Here is a 16,062-nt window from a genome sequence, read left to right as displayed (position 1 = left end):
GAGAATATGAGCTCATGACATATGGGTTAGTTAGGGTGTCCTGCCTCCGTGATCTAAAAACTCCTCTAGGAACCAGAAAGCAATCAGTGTAGACGTGGCCCGAAACGACACACAGTGTGTTTACTTTCAAGTGAGAAAGCCCTCTTGGGGGGGAAAAAAGGAAGAAGGACATTATAGAGTGACAAAGTCTGCATATGGAAGAGGTCAGGTGGGACAAAACAAAAAGACTCTGTCTGTCGTTGATGGTTTCATATCCTTAGCTGCTTGGTTATTATTGTAACCATGATGATTAAGGTTTTCTAACTTGAATATAGTATGAATTTTAACTTACAGTCAGACGACTTTGAAACCAATCCATGTTCTTTTTCTCCCTCCTCAATCAAATCCCAAAACTAACCCGACCCAAGTTGATTTTGTGTCTAAAGCAAACCAACCATCATCATAGAATTGTCAAATATATATAAAATGTATTTGTAAGTCAGCGGTTTGTATCCATTTTAACCCTCCTGTTGTCCTCGAGTCAAGGAAGGAATGGAGGAAGAAGGAAGGAAGGGAGAGAGGGAGGGAGGAAGGATGGAAGGGAGGACGAAGGAAGGAAAGGAGGAAGGAAGGGAGGGAAGGAGGAAGGATGGAAGGGAGGAAGGTAGGAAAGGAAGAAGGAAGGAAATAATGAGGAAGGAAGGAAGGAAGGAAGGAAGGTAGGAAAGGAGGAAGGAAGGGAGGGACGAAGGAAGGATGGAAGGGAGGAAGAAGGAAGGAAGGAAAGGAGGAAGGAAGGAAAGGAAGAAGGAAGGACAGAAGGGAGGAAGGGGGAAGGGGGAAGGAAGGAAGGAAGGTAGGCAAGGAGGAAAGGAAAGAAGGAAGGGAGGGAGGAAGGAAGAAGGGGAGGAAGGGAGGAAGAAGGAAGGAAAGGAGGAAGGTAGGAAAGGAAGAAGGAAGGAAAGAAGGGAGGAAGGGGAAGGAAGGTAGGCAAGGAGGAAAGGAAAGAAGGAAGGGAGGAAGGAAAGAAAGAAGGAGAGAGGGAGGAAGGACAGACAGAAGGAAGGAAGGAATGAAGGAAAGAAGGAACAGTCAGAACAGACAAGGTCAATTTGACCCGGGAGGACGACACAAAGGTTAAAGGACGCAGAAAAATGATCCTGCTGATAGCATCAAGAAATGCTTTCTAGGGTCATGACAAATTATTAAATGTTTCATTTAATTTGGAAGAGTTGTTGAGAATTTGTGTGACAGTGATCAATGCTTATTTAAGCAACATGAGAACTAAACACTGGACTCCAAGATGGCGTCCATTATTACTAGTGGAAGTTTCCTAGCACGTAAAAGCACCAAAAAGGGTTTTCTCTCATCCTTGGTTGCTGCCCGCGCCAGATGTGCATTAATGTTTTATGTTCCATAGACTGTACACTGATATACACATACAATAGCTTTTCTTCTTTACAAATACTTTCAGAGTTAACAACTTCATATTACAAAGAGTTACTGATGACCACAGTTCAGTGTTTCATGTCAAAAAATCTACAATGTCTCTGATAAAATTCTTATGAACTGCCTATCAAGCTCTATCAGTTGATCCACTCTCTGGACCCACACAGTTGCTAAGAAGAGGGCAAGAGGTCAGCTGTCTTGCTTAAAGGAACAACCTCAGTGACTGTCACTTTTATCATCACATCCCACGTATCCCTTCTGCTGTGCTGAAAGAGGTGGGGAACCCAGCTGACAAAGGGCCAATGCACGACATCATATAAGACACAAGCACCATCCTTTCATACGGGTCTCTCCTCAAAGCAGAACACACTGTACCTGACAAACAGCGACCATCGGGGGGACGTGTCACTTCCCGCATTGTATTGCCACTCACACTCGGTGAAGGTGGTGGAACACACACATGATATCATAAAAGGTTTGGCTCAGTGCACAGCGCTGTAAGCCCAGGCATCTGTCTCTCACACCCACAGGTCTCTTCTTGGTCCACAGGTCTCTTCCACATCACCCGCACTCAGGCAACAAATGCCACCCACCAGCTATCCCAGCTGCCAAACTGTAGGTGGTGGGAAGGAAAATAGTCAGGTGTATAACAACACCTCAAAACATAAGTTTCATATGCACAATTTCACGGACACATAAGTCTCCTCCTGGTGCTAAGTAGAGACACATGTGAGCTCTTAGATGTAATTTAAAAACATTACTGTACATTAGCAACATTAGTATAACCATAAGCATGCTTTCTTAAGTAATGTGCACACCTGCATGCAAGTTCAGGCCAACTTGCATAAAAATTGAATTGAAAATTGAAAAATGAATTTGCTGATGGCAAAGTAGAGAAAAAGCCAGTGGCTCTTACACTATTTATTTCAGCTATTATAGCTGATAACATAGCCTCCAAAGGATTAGAAGACATGCAGACATAAGTCATGGTTTTTGATCGTTTTTTAATTTAATAAGCCATATGAAGAGAGAACTGACCACAAAATGTGTGAAATGTGTGTAAGGAATGGCCTATAAATACCACCTGCAGGCAAATCCATTGCATGCATGTGTCTCCTTCCATGTGTGGAACAACACCATTTATAATGCAGTATCCAATTATGGAAGGTAGAAGATTGTCATGGGCAACGAGCTCTGGCGACCCCTGACCCAAAAGTTGATTTTTCAGCGACTATGTCTTAATTTGCACAAAGTTACAGCCGTGTGTTGTTACTGATCACTGCTGCTGTGACAGGCTGCCAATCAACACATTTTATCTCTTACTGGTCATGCAAAAGGTTGAATTCTCACATACTGTCAGCACCGAGTAATGGGCTTTCATTGAATTCACATTATGACCGTTTTTACTGGGATTACTGACTGGAACACTAGCCTATTTACCTCAAATGTATTTCCATAATAGTAATTAATTCTTCTGTTTATTAGTAGACTTCTGAAACAATTAACTTTTAATTTTTCTTTGAGGTTGTCGATCAGTATTTTTTGTATTTTTTCAAAATCAAGGCATTTATGGCGCAGTTGCTGAGTCCAAGACAAATTTCCCTAAGCCAGACAATAAAGTATATTGTATTGTATTGTAAAATCAGAACACAAAAAAAAAAAAATCAGAAAATCTATCACAGTTTATGAGAAAAGCAATGGAAAGCATTCTTGGTTACAATAATCACAAAAAGACTCCATGAAATCCTGTAGACTGCCTTTTGGGCCAACAAATAGGTGATTAGAAAACTTTGAGTTGTAGATATTTTAGCCTTTAGTTACTATTTACTAATAAGATTCAACACTGGATTCAAATCTGATAAAATCCTATCAAACCCATCCCTACAATGTATCCCAACTTTAGTCCTTTCTGCATCATCTGTATGCTACTTTGTGTTTCAGTTATATGTTGATTATTATACCAATGGGCCTTCCTTACTTACCATTATTTAGAAACTAATATGTGGACCTTAAAAGCTGAGAATGGGTACCCAGTGTTGAGAAATGATAATGTTAAAATAGATTTGCATCACCTACCATCATGTGTTGTTTATCTATGTAAGAGGAGAGGAGCATTGACGGGTCTTCAGAGAGTCACTGCTGTCATCATCATGCAGCCAAAACACCATAACAGTGGTGGGTCCTCCATGCTGGTGGTGATGTGCTGAACACAGACTCAGGAAGACAGATATATGAGAGGATATGCTATAGAAATGAAGACGGTGTGTGAAGTCTGGTGATGCCAGCACTGACTTTCAACATCTTTGCCCTACATAGAAGGTATACTAAGATTAAAGAGAGACAAGCTATGTGTTGATATCTTGTTGAAATCAACATACCACACCATATTGAAGGATCATAACTTTGTTATATCACCCTATACATATCCGTATGTGAGTAATGTAATTTCTGATCCTCACAAACAAAGGCTACCCACAAATAAGCCATTCAAACATATGCCCTGGCTTTTCATGTGAAATGAAAAGGGTGGATCCTCATATCCCTCCGTACCTGGCACCGCTGCTACCGTCTAGCTGCCAGCCTCTCTGAGGTAGTGGGAATATTACACGGCTCCTTTTTTAATGTTCTCTGTAAATCCTGCGGGGAAATTACCCAAGCCCGGTCACCACCGTTTGTGACAGATGGAAAACCTTTCCAAAGGGATTACGATGCCCTAGACTTGCTCTCATTCTCATTTCTTTTAAAGCCCAGGTATCAGTTATCTGTCAGCCGAGCTCTGGATTGCCTTGACAGAAGTTCACATGTCTTGGCTCGCCCCCCGCCAGAGAGTGGATGAAATTCCCCATTATGACCTCTCTGTCTCTTGCCATTCACAGCTGTCGGGCAACACAATGACATGATGGCGACATTTGAAATGCACCTTAATAGTGGCCTGTTGGGCCTTGTTACCACTATCACCCCTACCCAAGAAAAGGCTTTAAAGTCTATCAGGCGTGTGCCACATTCACAATTGCCCCTTGAAATGGGATTAAACTTTAAGTACACATGTGGGATAACCCAGTAAGAGAGGATATTGATGGACTGTTCCATTAAAGGGGATATTGTTGACTTTTTCTTTTATTGAGATATAATGCACTGATGGGAAATGGTGGTTCAAGCCCCAGTGGGTTTGAATCCAGTCTGCATGTCAGGGGTCTTTGTTCATTGACCTTTAACTAAGATTTTCTAAGAAAGCAACGTCCCCATTCATACACACCTAACAACATCTTAAGCGGTTATGAATTTGCTTAAATATTTATTACAGTTGATTTGGCTTAGATAAAAAGATATTGAAAACGATAAAGATTTAAGGGAGTATGCATATGCAAAAACAAACAAACAAATAAGAGCATAGAATAATACAATTGAAGCATTGCACTGGATTAAAACACTAAAAACTCACATAGCCTAACTCATTTCCATTGTCTTCATCCTACAGTGTTTTGGATCAGGATATATTTGCATTCTGCTTGTCTATGTGTAATTGTCATTGTCAGGGAGTCAATATACTAGTGTCCCTAAATAAATTATTTTTGTGTCTGTACTGTGTGTTTCTCCTCCTGCAATTTTGTCCATCATGGAAGAGAGATATGTCCTCTGTTGTTCTTCCTGTTAAACATCATACTCTTTGGACCTCCACCTCATACCACTGTTATTGCCCAAAACCTGAATCCCCTTTCTGCCTGTGTCAGACCACATGCCAAACATCTAAGTGTTATATTTGACAGTGAACTAAACTTCAATAAAACAAGTAAATTCGGATGTCAGGTCCAGCTTCTTCCAACTCAGAACCATCTCCAAAATCAGGCATTTCCTCTCACCCTTACCTAGAAAGAGTAATTCATGCACTTATATCATCCAGATTGGACTATTGTGACTCACTTTGCCATGGCATTTCTCAATCTACCATTTCCCGTCTACAGCTTATCCAGAACCCTGCTGCCCGGTTATTAACAAGATCCAAAAAATGGTCACAGACACACCCCCCCCCCCCTCCTTGCATCCTTACACTGGCTCCCTGTTCATCACAGGATAGCATTCAAATTTCTCCTAATTGTTTACAAATCCCTCCACGGTCTCGCCCCCCAGATATATTTCAGAACTCCTCACCCCTCATAACACCAACAGACCCCTCAGATCCTCTCATCTCAGCATGTTGGCAGCGCTTACAGAGAAAAAGGTCTAAAGACAGGGCTTTTTCTGTAGCGGCCCCTCGGCTCTGGAACAGCCAGCCAGAGGCCATTAGACAGGCTGAGTCTGTTGTTACTTCTAAAGACTCACTTATATTCTCTGGCTTGTAACTGTGTTTAATATCTTTTATTTGTTATCTGATTTCATTGGGTTTTAAATCTGTGCTTATCTGAGCTTGTCTTAATCGAGGGTCTAAGGAAAGAGGATGCTGTATTGCTTTACAAATGACAAATTACAATACAGTATAATTGGTAAAGGTGCCACGGAGCAAAAACTAAAACACACAAACACAAACACAAACAAGCATGCATGGATTTGCTCAGATCGATCGGGGGAAGTGTGCAAAAATTAAGCCCCTCAGCAGCAGATGTTGAGCAACAGGAGTGGCATCCGAGCAGTATCTGCAATTCAAACCAGTCATATCAAAAGAGCAAGGCTATTCTAACCGGTATGCTTCCTTTTTTATAGCCTCCCATCTCACAATGTCACTCTGCTGTTTTCTTGTCCTGCCTATTGCGTTTTTTGAAGTGTTTCAACTTATCCATCAAGGGGAAAAAATCCATTATTTACCTTGCTGTGACACATAAGCAGGAAGAAATAGAGGAAACACTTAACGGCATCCACACCTAGCCTTGACCCAGGGGGCTAGGAGACAAAATTCAATGCTTGATTGAAGAAAAGAAATCTCTAATGGAAGCCTGTATCTGCTTTTCTTGTAAGCACTTACTTTTTGTGTAACATAATATTCCCATGGTTGCCAGACACTAATTCTAAACTATCCACAATATAAGAAAGGGAAAAAAAAACCTGATGGAAGCTCATTTCCATATGATGGCCCCCTTGTCCCTGCCCTGTCTGAGAGTGGAGTCTGCACACCAGCTATATTCATTGTCTACAGCTTCACCAGGGGTATGGATATACGTCTTACATCTTTGACATTCCTGTAAATGACATTCTCTGTTTCGTGTGCATTAAAACTCCAGGGTCCATTACTTCCTGCTCTGCCGTTAGCTTCTGAGTAAGACAAAAAGAAATATCCATGAAGAACTGTTTAATAACTAATATTAAGAAAGAGAATTGAATCAACGGTACAGAACACTATTTGCCTCTTTAGTCAACTTATTCACCCAAAATAAAGGGACAGTCACATTTTGGTAAATACCCTGTCCCCCTTTTTTATCTTTCTTGCTTGTTAGATGCAGAGATCAATGCTTCTATGCCTGTGTGTTAGGTTTGGAGCTAGAGCCAAAACGCAATTAGCTTAGCTTAGCTTAGCTTAGCGTAAAAATTGGAAGCAAGGGAAAACAGCAAGCCTCCTCACTTAATAACACTGTATTGTTTAATTCATACACAAACAAAAAGTGAGAAGTACAATTTGGGATTTCAGGTTATAGTTATGAGCTGTAACTATTTCTTGACGAGCAACAGTTTATCATCCTGGTAAGATTGATCAAACAAGATTCTCGGAAGTGATTTCACCAGGCGTATTTTTAATCACGAAATATTTAGAGCACTTAAATACCTGTAAAACCACAAATTCTGGCTTTTACATGTTTATTTGTGAACAGATTAAACAAATAAGAAATGTGCTAATGTCTAAGCTTTTTAAAAACTTTGTACATGGCTAAGTTATGCAAAGCTAAGCTCATCGCCCCAGGCTTCAACTCAAACTGTAAAGCATATATGTGATCATTATTTGAGTTTTTGGTTTGGTCACCTTTTCCGACATGAAGTGACCAATCAAAACTCTAAGAAAAATTAAAAACAGTACCTTAAACAGCAGCGGTAAATGAGCTATCTCCTCTAGAGTCATTAGAAATCACTCTTCCTTTGGACTTTGGATTGAAGTCTTAAATATCCAAACTTTTACTCATTAACTGCTTTCATTTGAAGCTACAGTGATGGAGAAATGTTGTTGCACGTGTTTATTTTCATCACTAGTTAGATTGCGTTAACAACCTTCAGTACATCTGTGGAATATATTTTATTTACTTTTGTCTGTCTGAAAAATAGCTTGAAATACATTTTACCTAGATGTTTTCCTAGATGTCACTATCTAATTGAAATACATTATGATCAATGTTTGAGAGAAAAGCAAGATTATCTCCTAAGTACACCAAAAAAAAAAAAAGCTTTGATTTTAGGGCGAGATCTAAAAATTAAGTCCTTTAGCTGCCCGAGCCTCAGACAAGGGGGTGAGGGGAGGAGAAGCAGGGAGGGTAATCTTTGGAGACATGGTTGTAATTTTGCTAAGTGAGTCATCAAAGATAGCCATTTAATCCCAGATCTGTCCCAGACAGGAACAGAAAACTCTTTTGATCAGGAAATGAGGCCAACACTGGGCCTCCAGAGAAATACCCAAATCCATTTTGGGGATTGAAGACAATTCGTGGAATGAAAAGATCAACAAACTATCTATTTGTCAAATGCGAAGCCTGTGGTTATCTAATTAAGCAAAATATACACGAATGGGGATGCTGCACAGTGGCCATGCCTCAAAAAGAGGAGAGTGTTTTTTGAAATTCAAATTTTCATTTGTGACATTAGGGAGATGCAGTAATTCTGTAGATTTGCAAATTATATTCATCATTCATCCATCACAATGTGTGTTCTGGTAACTATTAACTGGATTACGGTTCATGTTTTTTTGTGTTGTTGAAAACATGCTTTTTACCATTCAGTGTTATGCAACCATCACCCTCTCACACACAGAAATATCACAGCTTTGACAGCCGTCCTCTATTATTGAATAGAAAGAGAGAGAGAAACTGCAGGTGGTTGGCGTTTAATATTTAAGAGGTTTCGCTGGGTTCCAGCACCTGCCTTGCATACTGAAGAAAAACAGAGGATTTCTCTACTGACCTGGCCTACGGACCCTGTGGCCTCCATATCGTCCTCCATCCTGCAAATCCCCCCTACACACCCATCCACTACATCTCTCAAACCATCCCTTTTCTTCTCCACAAAGCCTGGTCTGCACCCAAACACTTCGCCTTCATGCTTTATTCATTTTCCATAACATGAACATCACAAGTAAGTCTCTGTCTGTCAACCACTCATCGGATTCTGGGATTAATGTAAATCCCCTACAAACAAAAAGGATTCAGTAGTGGATGATAATGGATAGGTGCTATTTGCATTGTAATATGAATTCATTAGATCTGTCTATATGCAGGAGACGGCAGCCTATTTCAGCTCCGAGGTGATGTTTTTTTTTTTTTTTTTACGGAAAACAATGCTTCTTCCAGATGAGGGGTGGAGATAGAGGTGTCCTTGTTCATCTGGGGAAATGTTTATCATGATTCTCACTCCTTTATTTTCTGACAAATCAGCTGCAACACTTTTACACCAACATTTGGGGACGGGGGTTTGCCGGCACGCTCCCTTAGGACTTCCAATTCTGAGGCTCCTCGTTTTTTGTCCTCTCCGAGGCTCTCAGCAGGGGGGAAGATGCGATGTTTTATGTTTAAAATGAAAAGAGGTGTCATGAGACGTCACTGAATGCACGGGGACTGCGTTTGATTGCTTTGCTCTGAGGGGCTGTTCTCCTGTCTGTTTGGTGCCTATCACTTGCTGCTGGTTTGCCTCATCATAAATAATGCAGTCCCCACCCTGCCCACCCAACAAATACCTAAATGAAGACAGCCTGCATTGCAGATTTTTAGAATGAGAAAGGTTACTTCAAGGAGCACGGCGAACCAGAATGAGAAAACAACAGGAAGCGTTTGACGAGGACGCCTTTCCTTTGAGGGCAGTGTTTACAAATATGTGTATTCTTGTTGGAATAATGTGTGTGCGTGTCCGCTTCAGTGTGTTTTTTTGTGCACGTGTATCTGCTTGTGTGGGTGGAATAAATAAAGGTACCACACATATCAGGGGTAGTATAGGAGAGAACAGAGAATTCTATGGGTGAATGAATATGTATGTAAGTCTGTAAAATACAGTAGCTCTATCTCCCAAAATATCATGCTTTTGGGGAGAGATAAGATTGGCAGAAAAAAATATGTGATGACAGTTATCTTCTACATAAAAGTCTGCTCAAGCAATGCACCAGAAAACTTGTGGCTGAGACATCCCAACAATTGAAAATCTGCTTCCCCTCCACTTTTAATCACCTGAATTTCTGATGAAATACCTTAGCTGGAGGCATGTCAATGTCTGTTAATACTCAGAGCTAAAACAAAGCAATTATTGGTTATGACTCCAGCATACCAAGAAATAGGCACATGTATAGATGGGTGTGTATGCAATTATAGTAATCCACTGATAAATACTCATGAGCTTATATTACTAAATGAAAGAGTATTGGGTGTAACAATCCATTACACCATCAATTCAGCAGTTACAAATGTCAATATAATTATTAATAAATTATTTCTCATTTTCTAATAAGCCATCAGCTAACATCTGTCGGTCTTCTACAATAATGGATGTTGTTAAGTCATCAAAAAAACTAGTCAATCCAGTCCGCCGTGCAAATATTAATTACATCTCAATTGTGGTCCAGATGATCTGCAGCGCTTTCAAATCAGGTACAGTAAGAGGTTGAATTGTTTGCCTTATGAATTAAAGAGCGAGAAGAAAAAAAATGTTATGTTGGTAGAGATTATTCTAAATCTACCAATTGAAAGTTTGTTCTTATTAATGGTACACAGAACTGGTATGTCTGAATGATAGACATACCAGTCTGTAAATATAACTGTAGTAATGTCAATTTTTAACTAGTATAAATATGGCATACAAGTGGCCATATGAATATGATAAATAGGTATTTCAACACATTGATAAAATATTTTATCCATAAAGAACATCTGTTTATTAATTTTCATAAATATGTTAAAGGGATAGTTACCAGAGTATTGATTGACGGAACAATCTCTGACAGGTTAACAATTATATATCTTTATTTATAGGAAGCTGGAAGCTGAAGAATGTAAAACCTATGTACACCACTGTTTATTAATAGAAAACCCCTTAAAGGATACAGTACTCAAAAAGACTCTTTAAAGAACTGAAAAGGGTAACTTCATTTTATTAAGACTGCTACAGTTTTAACATACAGGAGCTATAGCTGAATTTTATATTTATCTTTGTATAGAACAAGGACTGTGTCTCTTCATGGGGGATCATTTGGCCTTTATGGAAAAAGAGGAACAATTACCATTACCAACTTGTCTGCAATGTATATATAGGCCTTTGAGCATTGTTGTATGTCAGTTTTTAAGACATTGTGAACCTATCCTCAGTGTTATTTTTACATTTGACATTTGTTATGTATCAGGTATTCAGCTCAGTCTTGCAGTAATCTGAACTGTAGTTGCCTTTAGTAACCCAGTCTACCCTCAAACTCCACCAAATGTGTCCTTATAATTTACTTGACTTCATCCCTGTGGCTAGAGAAGCCATGCTGGGTAATTCGTGACAATTATATAATCTGCACCAGGCAATGTGTCTTGGTTCACATTTATTTAGAAATAACAATATCTTGCCATGTTTGGTGGTTAAAGACAAGCAGGATAATGATGTCATCAATAGCAGTAGACTCATTTCTCTATTATAATTTCAAAGTGAAATGCATGGGTTTACAGGAGCAGGAGGTGTGTTCTTCTGTCATCTGGCTGGAGTTTTGAAGATGTGATCTCTTCTCTCTTGATGCTACAGCAGTTTTAGCAACTGAGTTCAGTTCAGAAGCAGCAAGAGTCCCTGTGGTTTCTAACATCCCAATTTGTTAACCTCAATGAAAAGTGCATCAGGCACGGGTGACCGAATGCCTAGTCAAGCATTCATACACACAAATCAAGACAGTGGACTTTATTTTATGCTGTATGCCCAACTACTGACTCAATATTCTCTAAGTGCACCTAAATATTAGCAAGCAGTCCTGACATCAAAATATGCTACCCTCAATCAAAAGTAGATTACGTAGAGGTCAATGACTACCTTGTCGGCTGCAAATGGCCCATGTTGGAAATAATGAACCGCTCAGAACATGACAGACATAAATAGTATGATATATGAGAGATACACCCTCAGCACAGACTGCCTGAGCTTAATTGATAGTCAGGTGATTAATAAGGCAGAACGCAAGAAAAAATTCCAATCAATTAATAGTTTGGTGTTTGCAGGACATCGCCCACACAGCACAGCCTGTAAAATATAGAGATACATGTAGTAACACATGGAGAATAATGAATGGCTGCTTGGGATTTTAATTGATGACAGTGGCAGCATTTGTCATGTTAACATGGGCCCAGCTTTGGTTGGTTGCACTCTGTTGACTCTCTCCTGAGTGCCTCTATTAGACATATTCACCGCTTCTTTTCTCTGTAATACAATCCAATTTATAGATAATTGATTCTGGGATATATTCCATGTAAGGCTGTCTTCTGGGAAGTAGGCTAGTGGTCACACAACCATTGTACAGAAAAGCTTCAAGATATGAATGTCAAGCCAAGAAAAAAAGTATCTTGGCTTGATTCATTCGGTTTTAATGATTTTTCTTTTTCATCCCCACCGACAAAAAGATTTGATTTAACAAAGTTTAACAATATGCTCCAACAACTGATGCCATGGTTCTCCAGGAATCAGGCTATAAAACCTCACCAAATGTCATCCTGGCAAAGATCAAGCCACAGAGCAATTAAGGTGTTATGGTCAGTCATTACACATTTGTAGTCTGAAATATAAAGCCACCGTACTGTAGACTGCACACTGCACACTGTTTATCAGTATGTCAATCCACTGGAAATCATGCATTAAATCTCTGCTCTCTTCTGCACCACATAAAAGGTCTAAATCTTGTCAAGACATAGCAAAAGAACCTCAGGGAATATGTGGACTTTTTGGCACGCCATGCCTAATAAATGTCAAGAGGCTCACGTGGGTTTGTAGATGTGAAAAAAAAAAAACATAGAGCTATTGGAATCAACGCTTTACTGCTTTAAAGAATACCAAAAGTACCAGAATGCTCTTTTTCACGCTCAGAGCCAGCAGCTTTTTTTCCCCTCGCTTTCAAGCTTGTTTTATGACACCTCAAGCACTTTGATTCTATTATTATGAAGAGGATTTTTTATACAAGGTCATCTTTGTCATGAAAATTTGAATAAGCCTGTGGCAAGTATGAGCCACCCACAGTACACACAGACACAATTAAACACTCAATAGCATCATCTCATCTGTCTATTGAAGTAGAAGGGCAGGAAATAATCTGAATGTGTCAATTGGGAATAGTTCCCAGTTATCACCTCATTAGAGTTCAATTTGAGCTTTGATCCTAGAAGAACTCTTTTATCTCCTCTCAAATATTAAGGGGGGGGGGGGGGGGCTGTTGATGAACTGATTTGTTGTTACGGTTAAAAATGACTCGTGCCATCCATCATGTTGTGAAATGTAGCACAGCTCCCAGAGAGGTTGGCATGTTGCCCGCTTCTCTCAAGGCAAGAGATGCTGGCCTCCAGCTGCTTACATGCCCTGGTTTTGGTGCAGATGAGGTGCCACCCGCTAGTTCTCATACCTGGCAAAGAATGGAAGTGTGCCACCCACTCAATGTGACTTCTGATACCAGGTTGCAGGAGTGCAGAAAGTACAGCCTTCACTATCTATCTATCTTGAAATATATTGTAGTATATCATGGGGCTCTACACAAACACTGAGTACAGATACAAATATTGAGCACATTGTGTCATTTAATTTGATTCGGTTGTCAAATTTGGATTCAGTCCTATCAGTGATTTTTCAGCCATCATAGCTACCAAAGCCAACCTCGGTGATTCATTATTGAGGTTAGTGTCTAGACTGGAGACACAATGACTGTATCATTTTCAAATTTGATTGCACCCTAGTCTTACCTTGTCATTACTACATTATTCATAGTTTTATAATTTCAATATGAATGTAACCACCTTAAGTGAAGAAGATTTACAGATAGAGGTAAGCCTTTTGTAGCACTGCATTTCACATTGCGTGTCATTGGGTCAGATTTGATTAGATTGACGTATGACTCAGGGTAAAAGGAGATGTTTACAAAAGTCTGGTGGTAAATTAAGGAACAGCTGGAAAAAAATCCAGAAAGATGCCAATGAGGACAGAGGAACAAAAAGTAGAGAAATGTTCTTGGCAACAGAAAATAAAACGGGGCTCATGAATAATATGTTATCAGTTTTGATGATTTTGAGGACCTAAAAAACACACAGAATTTCCATTTAATTTCATCTCATCCATTTAACTTCTCATCATGTTTGTGTTATCCAGTTCCAGTTTTTCTTCTCTTTTTTTTTTTTTACCCTAGCCGCCTATCAGCCGTCTTACCAGCGTCACTTTTCAGATGACACGGAAGCTGCAGTAGCATTTGTGAGAAGCAGTAAAAGGTTTCCTTGATGATCAAAGAATGTGCCAATTTAAAGCAGTAACAAGTGATTTTATCTGTCACTTCAAAGCAGAGGAACAAGCTGAAAAAGTCAACAGGGAATATCATCTGTTGCTGTGGTGTAAGTGTTAGCATCTATCAGACACCAAGCAACATTAGCATTCATTTATAGTCATGTTTCTGGTTACCTGAAGCCCAATATTCACTCTCTTTTGAGCTCTCTTTTGATCTCCACCAAACTCATGAGGGTAAATATCTGGCTCTTTAGCTGCTAAATGGTCCATTTAGTTCACCAGCGTGTCACTAGCTTTATATGTTGACTATTCAGTGCTGAGCAGGTAATGTACAGTGGGTTTTGTCAAAGATATTTGATAGACTTGTTGAGGAGAAAACTGCATTTTTCTTTGAGCTCATCCATCCTGAATACACATAAACCCCTTACACATCAAATGTAGTCGTTACAAAAGTATTGATTAGTGCAGCTTTAAAAGTGGTTATATCTCAAAGTCATCTTAAAACAACCTGTACAGCTGTGTTAATCTCATCCACGCCTGTCATCATTTTTGTAGCCATTTTTCTGTTGCTTTTTTCCCAGGTGTTGTTATGTTATGTAGGGCGGTGACGTTGCCATTTTTAATCCTGTTCTTCCAACTGGGGAAACGGCTGTCGTAGAAAAACCAGACCTGTTTGAATAGCTGAACAAATAAGAAAAATATGTCAAGAATGTTGTGGTAAAACTATTCGTATTGATAAGTAATAACTAAGAGGTAAGGAGTTGAGGATAGAAAAGTTACTGCAGTAAGTTACATCGCTCATATTTCACTGTTAAAGTAAATAAGGATGTTTACGAACTCAGTGGATAAACTCGATGCTTTGTGTCTCAGGTGAGTATTACTTTTCCCAAACAGACATCCACACACACACGCAGACACACACACACGGACACACCGCAGCTCTTGAACTAATTCCAAAGAGTGTTTCCTGACTCTCCCATCTCCTTCCTTACCCTGATCACTTCCTGTTTTAAGCTGCACTGCAGTGGCTTTGGCATACTCTCCAGAAAAAGTGTCACATATTCCTTGTACACAGAGACTTTTATGTGTGGTAACAACCCACTCAAATTCACAACTATATCTCACTTGGTGAAAAGTTATACTGTCATATGCCAACACACAGTTGCTCAGTTTGAGGCTTTAAAGGTGGAGTTTCACTCCAATTATCAGCTTCTGTTGACACAATCAACGAAGGTAAACAGTAACAACATCTTCTTTTACAATAGATGAGTAACATTTGTCATTTGGGATCTCTGTAAATCACTAATACTTGAAAAAACAACTTTTGTGTTAACTTTCACAGGGAATTAGGAACTTATCTAACATTTATATCTCCTCTAATTGCAGGCTATAATTACAACCTTGGCCTTAAGAAAGGGTTTGGAATAAATTGAATTAATTTGGCAGCCATAAGTTGTGCCTGCATACTGATTCACCCTGCTCCACCGCTGGAGAAAAATCTGATTAAATACACTAATAATACATTTTAACCAGATAGAAACGCTCATGGAAAAAAAAAATAAGCCAGAAGCTGGAAGAAATCAAAACAGTGTTATTCCAAAGCGCAACGAAAGTGCGGAGAAAATCTCAACCCACACAAGGTTTAATCACAACAGAGTTGAAAAATGGGCAGACAGACTCATTATTTCATTCCATCTTATCTCTGAAGGTCTGAATGTTTCTTAATCCTTTCCATGTATCTGTCTCTCATTCTTTTTCTCTTTCTCTCTCACACACACACTAACACACACATGCACACATGCTGCTGATCCCGTCCCCCTCTGCGGTCTTCCAACATGCAGGTGGGGTCACGGATGATTAAAGCAGTGGCAGGTAGACTCCACTTTGAAACTATCAATAGACCCCCGGGAGCTGAATCAAACAGCAAACCCTCCATCTCTGTCAGCCCGGGTTCTCAGTGGCGTGGAGGGAGAGGACATGCAGAGGGTGAGAGGGCAGGCTCTACCTCTATATCCTCGCTGTACA

This window comes from Scomber scombrus, chromosome 11 (genome assembly GCF_963691925.1).
Source record: "Scomber scombrus chromosome 11, fScoSco1.1, whole genome shotgun sequence".
Lineage (NCBI taxonomy): Eukaryota > Metazoa > Chordata > Actinopteri > Scombriformes > Scombridae > Scomber > Scomber scombrus.
Note: the sequence above shows the minus strand (reverse complement) of the source record.